The sequence below is a fragment of the Anoplolepis gracilipes genome, chromosome 6 (assembly GCF_047496725.1).
Source record: "Anoplolepis gracilipes chromosome 6, ASM4749672v1, whole genome shotgun sequence".
Lineage (NCBI taxonomy): Eukaryota > Metazoa > Arthropoda > Insecta > Hymenoptera > Formicidae > Anoplolepis > Anoplolepis gracilipes.
In genome coordinates, this window is record NC_132975.1 from 12,946,061 (window position 1) to 12,964,773 (window position 18,713).

The 18,713-nt window shown below is 34.7% G+C and overlaps 2 protein-coding genes across 2 annotated transcripts in view; one reads left to right on the forward strand and one right to left on the reverse strand.

The window, feature by feature from the left end:
- The window catches only part of LOC140666473 (RNA-binding protein 25), a 58,959-nt gene that overhangs the window by 37,354 nt on the left and 2,892 nt on the right, over positions 1–18,713 (reverse strand). The gene's annotated exons all lie outside the window — the stretch shown is intronic.
- The window catches only part of Gefmeso (Guanine nucleotide exchange factor in mesoderm), a 41,600-nt gene that overhangs the window by 7,010 nt on the left and 15,877 nt on the right, over positions 1–18,713 (forward strand). The gene's annotated exons all lie outside the window — the stretch shown is intronic.

The following is an 18,713-nucleotide window of genomic DNA, read 5'->3' on the forward strand; positions in this document are numbered from 1 at the left end:
TTAACATTTAACCGGATAACATTAAATGTCAAAATGGCTAAAATTCGAGTATCGAACGTCGTAGAAAGCGATTTGATATTCTTGAGAATATGTTGACCTCTTACTTCGAGACCAATCGATTCGACAATCGTGGGCGGGTCGGGAAAAACTTGCAGCGTGTCGCCAACGAAGGTGCGAATGCATTCGTAAATCGTGCACACGAGCGTGAACATTATGCTCTCGTATGAGCTGCTAATCGGCACGAACAATCTCCAATCTCGGCACTTTCTTATCGGATAAACTGTGTTTCTCTAGAAATTTCAATAGCGACACGGATTGTTTCTCAAACTTTAGATCGAGAAATTTTAAAGCATTTAATACTTAAAGCTTATCAAAAGAAACTTCATATAGTAAAAAAGATATAAGAAAAATAGGTAATAAAGCATGAAAGAAAATAAGAAGAACTTTCTTTTAACGCAATTTATTCATTAATCCTTAGATTCGTGCATCACATTTCATTATGAAGATCATCATATTTCAAATGAAAAACATTGTAACATTTATAAATAAATAAAAAATTAATGTTATTTTAATATTATTATTTCTTAAGAGTCAGTCGAAACACTCATCCACATTTCAACATTAAATCTTTATTTTTTATCTAATTAAAAATAGAATAAAGAAGATAAAATATTCACAGGATTTCGCTATATTTTATCAACAAATTTGTTTATATAATTTATTGAATAGATTTTCTTTTTTTATAAATGAAATCTCTATCATGATTTTTTTATATTACAATTTATTTCTTCAACACTCGAACATTTAGTTGCAGTAAATTCGTGTAAAGTACAACGACACTTTAGTCAATTATTGCGGAAAAGAAATAACATACTCGATTTTTGAGAAAAGATATTTTTACGACACACGTGATAACAAAATCATTCGCAAAAATTTACTGTAGTCACAAAGAGAATTTGAAAACTGTTGAGATATATCCCAACTGTATACAGTAGTACGCGTTAGACTAAGAATAGAATGCACTCAGCACAGCATTATCAGATTCTAGGATAACGGAACGTAATTAATATCTCAGATATATATCACTCGCGTAACTACGCGGCAGGATTTACACACTTTATGAATATCCGAATGCCACTGTAGCGAAGGATCAGATCCGGATGTTGCGCGCGAATTAAATGAGTCGACGTCGCGACATACGACTCGCGTATAATTACACGAGGTAGTTGATTTAGAGCCGCCCGCGGCGGATTTACCTGTCGAGTCGCGGGAATCGCAAATGGAATCCGCGCCGTATATAATTGGCCTGTCGGCGCTCGTCTGACTGATTAATTTAGCTGCAACACAAGCAGGGCACAAGCAGGGCTTTTAACGAGCGTTAGGTACGCAGAATGCATTCCGCATCATATTCAGATAATATTATTGAAGATGATTGTAACTGTTCTGGACATAGATCGGAAGAGAGAAAGGGAGCTATTAATAAATTGCATTCTCGCATCAAATCATTTTTTTCACGTAATTAAAGCGAAGAAGCGCGTTAACGCGCGGGGGCAGAGGACGGTCACGTGTGCGTGCGTGCGTGCAGACATGGCACAGGCAGGTAGAAAGAAGGAGAGAGCGAGGTAGCGGAACGGCCGTTTCCCAAGTCGCACGTGCGCCGTCGAGATTGCATTTCTGGGAAGGTATCGCCTTGCACAAAGCGATACACCCGCGTGCCAAAAGGCCGCGACCGGACAGCCTGAAATCAATTTGCGGCTCGCAAATAACGTCATGCCGCACGCATTGTGATCTCCATTCCGCATGCGTTTAGTATCGTTGAGCACACAGCGCGCGACACGAATACTACGAGTTTATTTAAATCACTTAATTTAATTGCATTTTTTAACATCTGAAATCGATGCCATACACTTTGACATTTTTTTTTTTTATGTTAAATCAAGTCTTATACGAAAATATATTTGATTATGATTTTTTTAAATTTTGTATTATAATTTTCGACTTTTTATCATTAACCCTTATTTCGTACTGATGGATCATTTTTCTGTGATTTTTCTAACAACGTCAATTTCTCGAAAACAAATAATCATAAAATAATATATTTAAGTAAATTATTTTTCAAATTTATTATTTTAGTCTTTATTTAGAATGTTCAAAGAGAAGGTATATATATTTTTTCAAATTTTTTAAAACACTTTTACATATTAATAAATTTATCGAAAATACGCTGATCTACCTGTACAGTTAGAAGGTTTCAAAAATAAGAATACGGAGTAAGGATTAATTAAAATGGGATACAGTTTGAGAAGAGACGCATCTCAATACATCAAAAATGGATAAGTCGAGGAATCTTTTTCAAGAATCATTTGTGTGAATTAAAATAAAATAATATTTTTTAAAATTTCTTGAAATTTATTTTAACGTTTCTCAATGTACGAATTTTTCGCACTAAACAGACCGAACATTTATTCGACTTTTTTTCAATCGTCGAAAAATTTAATTTCTCCTTCGGCAAATTATTCATGAAATAAAAAACGCGGGTGCAGTTCGCGTGCAACGATTCGACGAATTCGACGATCGAGAGCACGACTGACACTCCTCCGTCTTTCGAAGGCAGTTGTCAGCCGACTAACGGTGAAAAGCGTGCGTTCTATCGAGTTCGCAAAGTGCCGCGCAACAACACACGTCGTTCCGCTTCCTTTCCATTCCGTTCCTTTCACGCAGGACCTCCGCGGATGCAGCGCGCTCCCGTAATCAGTTCCTCGCCGCGACGATCGGGAACGTGCGGTTAAACGAGATCTTGGATTGCAAAATCGCAACAGGAAGCTTGGGCACGTGCGACTTTTCGTTCCGGGAGAAGATTGACCGACGTTGTCAATAAGCGTATGGAATTTAATTTATATGGCTTTACTTCGTTCCTTTATCTTTTAATTGAGTGTATTTCTTTCGCGTTTTTTTTCTCAACAGACTTTGACAGTGTTGGAAAATCAGGTTATCTATGATTATTAAAAAAAAATATTAAACTGGTCTCTCTCGACTATCTTTATTTAGTCGTTTTTCTTGGGGAGCAGTTTCTCCAAGTTTGATGTACGGGGTGTCCGAGAAGTCACGCGTTCTTTTTCTGGGATAGATTTTAGAATAATCAAAACAAAAAAAAAAAACAGTGACAATTGTTTTAATACCGAGACTGATTGACATACAGTTTTGACAGACTAATAATCTAATAATTATCTTATCATTAATCACTTACAGAAACATATCCTATTATTAACAGAATCTATGTATATGAATTTAAGATTAAACGTTTCACAATATTGAATGTTTTAATAATCAATAAAATTGTAAAGAGAGAGAGGCATTGCTATTATTTTTTATCTACGATTTTTTTTTTTATGTACGATGTTTTTAACGATCCCGCATTTCGATGTGACAAGAGCATCTTTTATCTTATCTTTTATCTTCTTCTCTTTAATCACCCAGTATACATGATTTCTGATCGTGCGGGACACGTGGGAGGTGAAATACATCGCTTGTGCAATGGCGTAACAGTAAACAAAGTCGAAAAGAAGGACGTCTCACGATCGAACCTGTTTGGTCAACGCGTTACTCAACGAATGCAATGTATATTACGGGTGTGAATTAATTTCTGTTCGCGAAAATATCGTCGACAAAAATCGCGGCACCAAAATATCGAAGTCGAGTTGGGCACTTAAATTAATCTCGAAAAACATAATAACAAGTACAACAACAAAAACACATACTTATCGACTTTCTTAATAGTAATATTAGAGAGAAAGTTTAATTAAAAAACATTGTAACGGCGAAAATTTCATGTTGACGTAATGTTTCAGCGCTATTTATTTTAATTCGATGCGTGCTCTTGAAATTAAATAAATTGTTCGTTTCGATAATTAGTCAGCTGGGAAATTCTCGCGACGCCTCTCTGCGATCGGAGAGAGTTACAAAAAGAAAAAGAAAACTTGTTGGAGGCCACGAGCGCATTCGAATACAGTTACGCTCCTATTACATCGTGCGACATAGTCGTGGGTGTAAGGACAGCGACCAGGCTTACCAACCAAGTAAGTACCAAAATAATCTCATTGTCAGAGTGTCTCACATCAGAGAAAGAGAGAGATGCTATCCGATGTATCGATCAATAGTATATATATTAAAAAACAATTTCTTTCTTTCTTACTTTTTTCTTATTGTATCATACGCTATAATCTACTGAACGAATTACTGTTATATAGAAATACAAATGCGAAAACATAATATATATGATAGATACGATTTAGAAAATCGTATGGCTCTGTTCTCTGAATAATTAAATGCGCAAGAAGCCTGCAAACCGCTAACCGAAATAGAAATATTTACATGTTACATTAGGTCTTAAAATCCTACGTAGGTAGCATCGTAAATATTTTACAGAGAGAGTACAATTCTTTCTGTAAGAGAATAAAATTTGAGACAATCATTACTAAAAGAACATTAATCATATTAATATATGTGTGTAATGATTTCTGACGCTATTAAATAATTTTCGCTTGTTAATATTAAAATTTTGTTAAGACCAGTGAGATTTACCACGAATATTCAGATTTATTTGACACGATGAAAGATTGCGAGATAAATGGTCTGACAATTTTAAAGCAATTAATCGCCGAAATCCGACGACGACACTCATCGCGTGTCGCGTCATTCCATCGTTGTTTCGCGGACTCGTTCCAGACCGGTTTTGCTTCTCGCAGTTGACCGCGCGGAAAAGTGCCGCCGCGAAACCAGACCGCATCGCGTGGCGGCACATCTCGCGAGATAAAGTATTCTCTTAACACGTCAGGGAAACCGCATTAGAATTTATTTGAGATGCATCGTGATGCGTGCGACCTCGACAAAAGAGAAAGAGTCGATCTCGTGTTTTTTTTTTTAGAAAAAAAAAAGAAAAAAATACGGGAAGAGAGCTTGAAAGGAAGGAGGCTTTGAGATTTTACAGCCTCATTTCTACTCCCCGTTCGAAATTACTTTACAGAATTACATTAACCTAATGATATCGCTTCTCAAGACTTGACTTGAATTTATTGATTTTCAAATGATCTCTCCGTTATTAGAAATTAAATAATTATTTGATTTCGCAAGAGAAATATATATTAAAAGTTGTTTTAAAAATTAATTGTGTATGTGTTTTCGGAAATAGTTTATAAATTTTAATAAAACGTTGCTATAATTATAAAACAATATAATTTATAAATTTTATATTTTTTAATCGTTTATTCCGTCTGTTTTCAAAATTTGGCCAGTGTGGCAAGATCTCACTTTCGAACCTTTTCCTCTGAATCATACTTTACTTACTGATATTTCTTGCGGCATCGATAAAATATTGGTCAATGTAAACTGTAAGCACTGCTTGTCGCCGCAGAGCAAATCGATGTAAATCGAGTTTCATTAATAAACTGCGATCATCAGATGGTTTGGGAGATACCGTGGGCGATATCTCGAGGTCTATCTCAATGTGCGCGAGATGTATGTATTCCGCTCTTCCGCTATATAATATACGGTATACAGACGCCCCTTTATTATTACGGACGCGCGAGTCCTTGTTCAATATTCATAGCGCGTCGCGCAAAAAGCGTTTTCGCTGATGATAGTCTTGTTATGCGTGTCATCATATATTACATGATTCTTGGTACCGCTGGGTTTAACCCTCGGCTGTGATATCACTCGCTCTCGCATTCAGATCGCTCGTGTTGCACGGGCTTCAATCGACTCGGGGTGCAGTTGAAACCTCGTACATAATTCAAAGTCTTGGGACGATAACACGTTAACATACATTGAGTAACCTTTTGAGAATCCTGATTTATCTTATTTATTCGAAAATTCGAGATTACAGACTTAAAAGAAATAATGTTAATTATACCTTTACATCTCATTTAACAGATAATGCTTAATGAATTAATTAACTTTATTAATTAAAATACATTAGGATATTACATTAATTAATAATACTAATAAATACATAAAAGGATAAGTTTGAAAATTATTACATTATAATCTAATATAACTGTTATAAAACGGAGGAATGGACGGGGGTATAAAACATTTTTTAAATATCTATGCAAAATAATGTACATAGATTTTTTGGCGATTGATTAGAGAAAAATAGAGCAATATAAAGTTTTCAATTAAATTCTAATTAAAGATTACATATAAATTGTCAATTTACACAAGATTATATATATATATATATTACTATTAACTGTTATAAACTGTTATCAACTAGATAATATTTTGATAAAATTCAATTTTTTATATCACGTCTCGCGCGTAATCGCGGTTTTGAAACAATTAGAAATTTCTTGGATTATTTTAGACAACTAAACTGACAATGAAATAATTGCAACCATCGTGACACAAAGATCAACGCGAACGACGTAAGACGGAATGGAATGTCCTTTGTGTGAACCGACTGTTTTACCGCCATAAACGTATGTCGATGGATTAGCTAATATCTTTCAGTCAGTAATGTCATCTATTCCTTGTTCAAAAGATAAGAATCGATTCTTTCGAAAAGGTGAACGAAGAAAAAATATACACGAATAATTTTCTAGAACAATACGATGAGACAAATTATAGAAATTCCGTCCATAAATTCGATATTTTTATCTACATTTAATAATTATATATTGTATAATGTTTTAAAATTTGCAATTTTTTAAAATTATTAAAAATTTTTTTTTAATCGAGAAATCTGTAAAGATAGATATTTAAAAAATATTTGATGCTTTTTTCCTCTTCGTCTTATTGTTAGATAAATGACAGAAATATTCGAAAGGTCACGACAATTAGTTCAGAGATAGAATTCAAGAAAGTACAATATATAACTAGTAATGATACACTTATCGACTAATACGCGTTGTAAACAAACGCATTATCGCAATACATCTACATCCTCGCAAGATAAGATAATGATTGTACGCAGTATAAGGTGTCAGGCACAATAATATCAATACTCCTCGTTGAATCTTTGCATGTGTCATTTGATTTATCCCGAGGCCCGTCAATGGATTTCGTCATGTACGAGCGATACAAAAATAAAACGCATCCTACAGAGCTATTTTTATCAATACATCTTAATTACGATAAGTATATATTTATGACAGTTGATATATTCACGTTTTAATATATGTTGAACAGTTTAAAATATATAAAAATTGTAAAATGAAAACTATCTAGTTATTTCTTTTTATATAAAAGTACAATAAATATGTGAAAATAATGTATTTTAGGACAATAATTAAAATCTATTGTCAAAGTTAAAAGAAAAGACTTGTCCAACAGCTACAATTGTACATGTGGTCTCTTGAAAATATTTTAAATCATAAGTTTTTTTATTAAGAAATCCTTATAATTAATATTTTTATAAATATTATTTTTATTAGGAAATCCTTATAATTAATATTTTCATAAATATTGTTTAACTAAAAAAGGAAGCGCATAAATTATTTCCTGTAATAGAACAGATTAAATATGAAATTCATTGCGGAAAAATTGAATTAATCATTGAAAATATCAAATACATAGTTTCCAATTATGTCTACTCCAACTTAAAAGTTTTTTAAATCGTTAAATATAAGGCTAATATCAAAATTGAATGTTTTACTCTTCAAGAACGCAAGCTTGTCTGTTTAATAATAGCTGAAAGACTTTCCCGCGTGGTGTCGTGATGCGATTAATTGCGACCGGTCAAAAATTACCGGCGCTCTCGCGAACAGCTGCGTTGCTGATTCGTACGGTAAACTCGGTGCTCTAATTGCAACAATTGACCGTCATTGTTCCTTGAGCATATATGTAAGACGAGAAGAATGTTCAACATATCCGATCGGTAGCGCCATATACCATATAGAAACTAGCTGCTACATTAGCACGATATTTGTTTTCGTGACTTTCGAATACGCATAAAATTAAGAGTCGCACACGCAAAAATACCCGGATGTGCATGCGTGAAAATTCGATCGCGGAAAGTGTCGAATTCATGCCGATGCGGCAAACATGCATTTCAATTTACTTCAAAACTCTTTTGCTGAAAGGAAGAAAGAGAAAGAATTGTCTGGTAAATTTAAAGTCACCTAAATCGATGACATAGTACAACATTTCATATAATTAAATTTATTAAATTATACAAGTTAATTGGTTAAATACACCTACATCATGTTACCTTTAACTTTTGCGGAGATTATAATTAATATGAACATATAATTATATTCACCACATATATAAAAAAATTATCATATATAGTAAGGAATAATTTGTGTGTAGTGTAGATCTTATAAATAGTTTCTCGCTTTTATTTTATCGACAAAACATGCAATAACAGCGATCTTATCTGTTTACAAATATATAATAAAAATCACGTTATATGCGAGAGCATTCTAAATTTATATGTATATATTTACGTATATGTTTGCGATAGCAAATTAAACATTTTCTTTTAGTAGATATCTTTGAGAAAGCGACTAAAAAAGAATAAATTTTTTCTTTCCGGCAAACCAGTTGAAATTATATTTCGCTCGAACGATATTAAACGAGTATAGTTATTTGTTTGTTTATATATATGTAGCAGACTCTTTCGTATACACATAGTTGGATATTTAATTACGCGAAAATCTTATAAACGTTCGCAATCGATGCGGTTCTGGGTGAGTTGATTCCTACTATTAATATACTATTAATACCCTGTGAGCGAGCGAGCGAGCGAGAGAGAGAGAGAGAGAGAAAGAGAGAGAGAGAAATATTGCAACGTTCCCGGCGCATGCCAATCTACAACCATTTTCGTAATTAGAAAGCATCGGAGTAATAATTTTACGCGTGCGACCATTATAATGCGGTAATTGCCGCGTACGTTAGATTCCTAATTAACTTCCGTGGGGGTAACAATTGAATTGCTCAATTCGCCCAACCCAGTTTTCGAGAAACCGTGACTGTCGCAAATCGGTTTTGCCGTCTTCTAATCACACTACCACCGCGCGATCATCGATCTAATCACGCTTCAGAAAACTTGTAAATTTATTACGATAACGCCAGGCATTGTCTTCGTTAATTATCTTCGCCACATAAATGCATTAGTATTCAGGGTCGCAAAAGTATTCAAACAAAACCGATGGTTGTGCGTCTGAGACTTCAAACCGTTCAGCTCGAACTAGTGGCATATAAAAAAAGATTAAAAAATGTAAGTTCTAGATGATTAATAAATCATAAGAAGCTGTTATAATCGTTTTCAAACGGACGTTAAATTTACTCTTTTTGTCGGATTTAAAAAATTTAACGGGCGGATGCGTGTGTGTGTGTTTGTGCGTGTGTGTGTGTGTGTGCGTATGTGAGTTTGGTTGGTATCGCTCCAATAAATCCCGATCATGTGGGACAGATGCATCGTGTAGTGAAAACGCATTCTTCTTCGCATAGAAGCGAAGAAATAGAATCCAATAGGAGGCACTCACTATTCGCGTCGCGATTCCGGTACGCGAAATCACTTTCATCGCTCTTGTTTCGCGGCAAAAGATTAGAGAGAGTATAAAAGAGGACGCGGATTTCGACATAAAGGCGATCGAATTACTCAGGAGTTGGAAACTACTTTAAGCTGATTTTCTCGATGATCCGATCAGCTGACTTGTGTTACCCGTCGCGTCGCGATCAGTTCCGTCATATCGAATGAAAAATTCTTGATATAATAAAGTTCTTGGTTAAAAGACTACATGCCTGTGAAAATTTATTTCCTTAAACTGAATCGGTGAAAATTTTAGTGATGTTTAATAAAAACACTCACTCTTTTTTTGTCTTATTGTTAAATCTTATTATTATGGCAATAAGATATCACTGAAAAATTAGGAATAATATGTATTAATTTTATTTTTTTTCGAAAAAATTCTCATATACATATTTGGAAACGCATAGCTAATATATAGCTAATATTTTTTTTTACTCTCTTGTAAAATGTGATAAATCTTAAGAAAATGAAGAAAACGGTTAAACTCAGATATTTCTTTAACAGAACTGTTACTATAAATTTATTTTATAGAATACTATGTAATACAAAAAACATTTTTAAAAATATTATTGATTGAAACAGGCACTACGATTAATTAATTTTTTCAGTGAGATTTGCAGTAAGATTTTTGATTTGTAGTGTTATATTTATAACTATCTTATACGTATACTTAAAACTATCAATAACTATTTATTGTTTGATAATACACTGATTCTCCATTTGTCATTCTAGTTTTGTACTGTGAATAATAAAATCAAGTATCGAAAAAATAACGTATTATTAAAATCCAAGAATGTAACATTTATAAAATTTTGTAATAGAAAAGATATGCGATATATGAGAAAAGCGATATAAAGAATATTTTATTTAATGTTAAGGATTAGGAATTTATTATATGTTGCGATAAAAAATGCTTTTCATCCCTTTATTCTCCAGAGGATGTGTTTTTGATAAAGCAGTCTTTGACAATTATCTTCATTTCATTGCACTTATTCGTATCGCGCGGTTGAATGAAAAGAGGTGACCGGCTTTCAAAATTGTAGGTTAACGGGCGGTGGTCATCGTATCTTTAAGTCCTTTTTAGGAAACCGAGGACACGTGCAATGCCACTGATTCGGCTTATTTTTAAGCGTAAACCGGTATTACGTCCAAGCAAAATTTTTCTCAGGAAGAAAAAATAACGGCTCCAGTCTCTTCGGTTTACTACACAAATATCTTCGTCGATATTCTTTCAACCCTCCTCGTAAAAGAACTATTATTTTTATTTGGCAACATAAAACAGGAACTATATATCACTTTTTCTTGTTTCTTTTTTAATCTATTTAAAGAAGCAAAAGAGAGAGAGAGAGAGAGCAGAAGTCAATTTTGACTCAAGCATAAATGCTAAGAAGTAGAACAATAAAGATACGGAGACGGATCACACGTGGAAATCACTTGTCAAAAGATGACAAGTAAGTTCCACGTGTTCGAAAAATTTGGAAAAGTTCGTTAAATTTTTATAGTAAATTATAAATGATAAATATCTTCTTTACTTTTTCGCTCTGGTCGAGTCTTTTTTTTTTGTTCAATTTCCCTCGAACAGGAAACATTTTCGAGCTCGCCACGGTATTTTTTTCCCCGACGCGGCGATTCTTTTTCGTCGCGATGCAGCACGCAATGTAAGACTCGGAGCCGGCGATCCGGTCGGCCGATCCCATGCGGAGGCGCCATGCGCGCCGCTCCTCGCGGAGAAAAACGATCCGGGCGACGAGCAGACATCCGACACAGCCGACTTTCTTTCTCTATCTTTCAACGTTCCTCTCGAGGCGCAATACAGCCCGCGCTCTTTCCCCGTTACTCTCCTTCTCTCTTCATCTTTATGCGGCGCGCGAAGTATATAACTTGGGGATACTAATACACTACATCCGAGAACACAGGCGCGTAGCTACTTATACCAGGCAAGCGTTAAGAGATCAATAACTCCTCGCATTTTTAAAGACGTTAATAAAAAATTTTTTTTAATTAGAGGATCTCATTAAAAATTTGTATGTTTTACATTCATAATAATTCAGAAAAAAAATTCTTACGCTGTTATATAGTTAGATTAATTAATAATAATATGCTCGCGTGATTGCAAATTCTTTGGCATTAGGTAAAGCGTAAATTATCATTCTGGATAAACGAAAATTCAGTATCTTAAACATAATATTATCTTTATAATTAAGATAAATTATAAGGCAGAATTAAAGAAGAGGGATTTATATCGCTCTCGCAGAAGCGCGGGTAATCTGCTTTCTGAAAAGAATGATCAATTTTAAAGAGGCCGTTTCGTATCTTTGTAAGGCAATGTGCAGTTACTTGATATTGGTGAAACTGAAGAATGAAGGCCCCCCGAATATTTTAGTCACTCCGTAGTCTGGAGGGCCTCGGCGGCGACGGCGTCGGCGACCGGAGGGATGCGGGAGGATGCGGATTGGCGCCAACTCCTACCGCACGCGTTATTCCGCGCGCACTTTTCTTTCCACGGACACGCGTCGCATTACGTGATGATGAATTCCGCTTTCCGGGTGGAGGGGGGGGGGGAGGAGAAGACAGCGCGTTAGGATCTCGCGTTATTTATAATTGAGTGAAATTTATTCATTGCACGCATGCGTTAATTTTGTTTCTAAATCTGAATAAACTACGCGTAGAGAGATATACGAGGAACACAAAGTAACGTGTTTAATTAATTTATTATTCGTCTTCGCCGTATTTATGGTTGCTTTATAAGTCGAGTGACAGCGCGCTACATTAATTTCATTTCTTATTAAGAGATTTTAATCGGTGTTAAGAACACTTGTGCACGCGTAATAATACTCATAAAATCATAAAGTCATTTATTTGGAACGCGGGTAACAAGATTTGCCTCGTGATTCTATCTGACAATGAGTAAGGTATAAAAAGAGGGCGGACACGCTCTCGAGCGCGATGCTAAAAACATTACTGAATGAAATCCCACTATGGGGTCCCGGCGGACCCCTCTTGATAGTACAAGGGTTAATTGACGATCAAATTGCAGCGAGGGCACCGCGTACAGAGCCGATGTACGGCGAGGAAGAAGGGCCTCGTTTCGGATGCGTGATCAAGATTTATTTGGCGTATATTTTTAGCACGACTCGGTGGAGTGCCTTTCCTCGAGTGCCCTCGATACGAGAGTTCTAATGATAGGTTTATAATATTCCTCCCGGGAGGGATCGCGACAGGGTTTTTTTATGTGACTAGAACAGAGAAGCAATATTAGAGTGTGTTTCTATGGTGAAAAAAAATAGATTTATCTCAGTTTTTTAACTCAATACCGAATAGAAGTGTTCTTATTCTGGACAGGGCAGAAAGTCGACGATGGTTTCTGAAAATTAATTGATATAAGATTTATTTATTTGAGAAATATAAATTACATATTTTTTTTTTTTTTTTTTTTGTTAAAATGCAACTTTTTCTTTATATATATTTATATTATATTTCTTACAATAGCAAATATTATTTTTTATATATCATTAGCAGCGAAAAAATTTTGATTATATAATTTATTAATTTCTGAAGAATCTAAGAATATATTTGTAGAGAAAAAATGGTTGGCAGTTTTATCAAAGATATTAATTTAATCAATCATATTAAATTTTAATATTTTTGTTATTAAAATAACGTTGTATGTTTATATATAAAGATATTTATATACATACATATATATATATGTGAATTACAGATTGAATATATTTTCTAAAGCGTTTGTTAAGTTTAATAAATGATGAGATATTCGTAAGCATAACTTCTCTGTTAAATGTACAGTACATATTTACGGAAACTCGATACCTTCTTCTCTCGCGTGAATCGAACTGTGATATTGTTGACCTTGATATTCTCTTATCTTACGAGCATCTCATTATATTCCTCCCTATTTTTGACCTTTAATTTATCTCGTTGTACTTTATTGTTTCTTCCTAAAAAAGTATGACGTCTATCATTGTGACAAATATCAAATCTTTTTTAAATATGAAATCATATTACACAAACAATATATAGTAATAAAATACATTTCTACATCAATAGCATTTTATGAAGTTACAAGAGAAAATTTTTTACGAAATTATTATTTAAAAAAATTTTTTTCTTATATCTTTTCATTGGCTTCCTCAATTTCTTGCAAAAGTATCAGCATCGTTATTAGATTCAAATAGGTACTTGTAATAAAGTTTTCGAGAAATTTCGCCTCTTCAGCAGAATTTCACCGTGTGTCGAATATTACATCGCGCATTCTTGATCAACCAAAAATTTCGGGTCTTCTTTTTTCCCGTTGAATCGTGATCACCGTTTCTGGAGTAAGGCCCGTGCGTATCTAGGACACGCACTCTGGTTGCAGGATGACGGTGTCATACACACGCTTATGAAAGCTCCTATCCAGCCAGTTTCCGATCGGCTGATAATAACGCGTGTTCGTGGCAATGCCGTCGCCGTGAACCGGATTTTACGCCCGCAATTACTTATGAGCTTGTCGGGGCTACCGGTCCAGTCGCAATATTACTCGGGTAGATATTAGAAGCGACGCTATATATAGATTTTCTGTAAATATATATATATATATATATATATATATATATATATACATACATGTATTATATATACGCGCACGCGAGCGAGATCGTTGCATCTCGAGAAAGTTTTCCGACGCGGGAAAAGGAAACCGTTGTGGCGCCGATAGAGAAACGATCTCTTGTAGCTACGCCGCAATTTCCCCCCTTCTCCTCCCTGCAATACTAATCCGATACTATCGCGAATTTGGTATGCACGATCGGTATCAGCAGCTATCATCTAATAACGATATCATCTAGTAACGATAATCGTGCAACGCTTTTACGTTCACTCTCTTAAATGGAATTAGTGTATGTATTATCACTGAACAGCAGTGAATAGTCAATAATGATCTCATAATCTGTTATAAGTATAGTAGGTACTGTAAGTTCAGCGAAAGCTCACTGAAAGAATCAGTTAGTGATAGACTGTTTCACAATCAGTGATATTTTAAAATACGTCTTACATTATAACATTATGATGATAAATTTATAGCAATATATTTTGTTAAAGAAATGTATAAATTTTTTAGCGAAATTTTTTTAAGTCATAATCAGTGGAACATAAAACAAAGTCTGAGTATTTTTATTAATCATTAATGACATTTTTATTAATTCAGTCTAAGAAAGTAAAAACACAGTCATGTTTCTAACAATGTGTTTGGTTGGAATTTGGATTTAACAACGATCACGATTCACTCTCTTAGATATTCTCTAGGTTAATAGAGTACTATCCCGGACGAAGAAATCGCGAACGATTCCCAGAAATGTACTTTCATGATGTTAACAACTACCGGTGCGATTCTTGACTACAGTTAATAATTATTTTGCCTCTCTATACGCGGTGATATTAGGAATCTTATGCGTTGCATATGCAGGGTGCTCAACAAATGACAGCGGCCACTTCAACTTTGCTTATGGATTTTTCGAGCAAAGTTGAAGTTGATCGTTTCTTCATAAAAATGATCAAACATGGATAGTTTCTAAATTATAAGTAAAAGTAAAGATCTCTCTTTTTCTGAAATATTTTCAGTTAGTTAAATAAAAAATAAATCATTTAGATAATAAAATGGATTTTTCTTTAACAAGCTTTTTAATTCATGTTGTATACCGTTAGCTGCAAGATATTAGTTTATAGGTATATTATTGATTATATAATTTATTTCATTCCAGTTGATTTTCTCCTAATCCTTATAATATCCTTAAATTAAGCAGGACTATTTTTCAGCAGCAAATTTTTTTCACACATAAAAAGTAACATGTTTCAAAAAGGTTTACACTAGAGACTAGAGCATTAAATAAAATCAAGAACTTGGAAAAAAATAATGTAAATATTAGTTATATAAAAAATGAAATAAAATGTAAAAAGGATAGAATCCGATGGGACCTTTTCTACCGAAAAACATTGACTTTAATCGAAATGAGTATTGTTTCCGAGCACCCCGTATATATTCGAATACCTCACGTGCCTTCTTGAGCGGCGCCGCGCATTTTCATTCCAAGACTGAGAAAGTTTCCGATTCCAGGCATTCGTGAATCGAGAGGCGAAAAGTCCGGCTCTTTGTTGCTTCCGTCAGTGAGTTGTGTTTCCTGTTTTAGTTTGCCGAGAATAATAACGGGAAAGCATTCTATGCAAGGTTGCCCGTGTACCGTGTTACCTTCTATTGCTTTTATAGAAATATGTATAATTGCCGCGAGAATTAAGAATCGAGAAAACAATTCTCCTAGTCCAACGCTCGCGCGTTAAATACGTATTCTCTTTGCGCGCCGAGGACAATTATATAAACAGAGAAAAGTAAAGAAAGTAATCGCGGAGTGAGAGAGAGAGAGAGACAGAGAGAAGCGTAATATGTCCTTCTGTTTGATGCAATTACAACGCTGCATTCCGCGAACGCGGACAAATCGCGATAAAAGCGCGCGATTTCTTCATTCCTCCCGGCTGCGGCTGCGTTACGTGTCGTTGGTTTAAATATAATTCCTTATCGAAGCCGGTGAAAGGTACATACAAGAAGGAGTTAAGAACACTACGCACTCGATGCATCGATCTCTCGAGTTAAGAACTTCCGCGCAAATGAAAAAGTAATATCATTTAAACGGATATGATGAATTTGTTTGAAATGAACGTTTGTGTGTCCATTTATTTTCACGTGTCTCCAAACAAAATATAATGTGACGTATATATCATGCAATATGGGGAAAAAAATTTTTCTGCATATATTATACACGTATATAGACTCAAAAATATATTTCTAAGATTAGATATATTTATTATTAGATTATTATTAGATTTAAATATAGGTTTGCGTGTAAAATACGGGCTTATATAATTATGTTGCGGGTTTTATTTCGCAATTTTGCGACACGCAATTTTCCGTCGCATATAAAAACCGATCAGATCGAGCGGCAAATTTCTTTGGCCTTGAGTAACCTATTCATACTGAAGGAGAAGAGGCGTGTTTCTCTTACGACATTATGCTTGTCCTCGACGGCATAAGAGCGTCAAATATTCGCGTTGCAGGAATTTGCGATGGAGAATTCGCGTGCCGCGTACGGTTCATCGGAAAATCCCGCATGTGTGTGCGCCGATGTATGCATATATCGGTGCCGCTAAATATAACAGTACGTTTGTGTAACGTAATTAATGCCGCGTCGTTGGACCGAACGGACAGAAACACGCGTCGCTTACGAATTGTTGCATTAACCCTTTGCTTGCCAATTAGCGAATACCGCATACACGCCCGACATTTTCTCGTACGTATGTACATACATATCTCGAAAATATCCTGTAAAATATGCAATAATTTAATCATAATAATAATTAAATTGCGATAAGCGAAATGTGCACGCAGAATTACATGTGTGGTAATTTTATGCAAGATCCCAGATTTATATTGCATTTCATTCAGTGAAATTTAAAAAAAAATATTACATTCTTTCACACACAAAATTCGTCGAGATAACAGTTTCTTGCCGTGTCGAACATTTTTGAGATCAAATTTTTTCCTTTTTTAAAAGTTTTATTTAAGACTTTTTAAAAATTCTAATTAAGATTCTTCTCTCGGACGTATACAATAAAATTGTCGAAGATCTATATATATTATAATAATAATAATAATAATTTGCAGCGATGATATTTAGTAATGATGTTTCCAAAGTTACTTGCTGCATTCAATAATAATCCAATGACATTTTAACGTAAATTTACTTTATTATCCCTCTCTTTTCATAGAAGCATTCAACATTTTTTAAATACTTATTAAAAGTGACGAATGCAAGAGAGGGCAAATGCAACTTATCATTCTTTTTACAACCGAATTCACGACTTAGCTCACAAGCGCCACGTCACTGCTGTAATGATATACCCCCTTCCTCTCCCCCGGTTAATCTGCGGTTCTCGTCTATTCTCGCGTGCCGAGGATGCCGTTAGCCCCCCCTGGATTTTACTCGGAACCGTACGATTATTAGCGCGCTTCAGACACGCCGGTATGGTATTTCGATGATTCATAATTCGCGTTCGAACCAGTCTGCCCCCCTCGCCGATGAACCCGAGCATCCTAATGCCCCCTCGGGCACCTCCTGTGGTTATTCACTTCCCTTCTCAGCGGTTCAAATTCCTCTTTCCAGCGCAAGGAGAGAGCCTTTTATCGGCGCGTGACGTGCGCTCTGCAGCAGCAACAGCAGCTATAGACGACTAGAGTACCTCGGTGAGTCATTCACACAGTGACTGGGCTCGTTGTAATTCATTGCGACGATCGAACCCCCTCCACCCGCGCGTACGCTCTACGGTAGCGTTCACACCGACCAGCGAATTACGATTTATACACTTTTTTTTTATTGGCGGCTAACAGTTCTCTATTGATTAGAAAGAAAGCATTATTTTTCTGACTCTACCTGATATAAGCAGATAATCCTTGAAAAAGTATGAATCTGTTATGTATTTTTGTTTGAAAAGTCTACGATAAGATAATTCAATCTTAAGACGCAAGATCAAGTAAAATTTTAGATTTGTAAAAATGCGGATTTAATTTTTCTTTCTTTTTTTTTTAACGGTAACTCGGATCGAGGATAGAGAAACTCTTATGAGTCTTAAAAGACGTCTGTAAAGCTGAAATTTCGAATAAATCAATGCGGAAAAAAAAGAGAAGATTATCCCTTTTCTCTGTCAATCATCAAAGTGCGGTACTTTGATAAGAGGATTTTAAAGGATAAAAGAGAAAAGCCGCACGTTAATCCTACTTTGGATATATGATAATTTTGACGTGTTGTTTATAATTTATGGATTTTATAGCCAAATTAGCTTTTACATTCGAGGAAAGAAACATCGTCAGTCAGTTTAAAAAAATTATTACAGGAAACTATAATTATTTAATACAAGAATAAAAAATAAATTTTATTTTAACTTATGCCATTATATTTATATTATGATAAGATAAAATCTACACATATCTACTACATATCTAACCTCGCATCTATCATCTGATTATATTGCATCGTGTATACGCTAAAGGATTGAGTTATCGCTAAAAATTCATCATTGGCAGATTAATTTGCAGATATCTTTGAGAGCTATTGAAAAATCATTGTCCTGTTATACATGT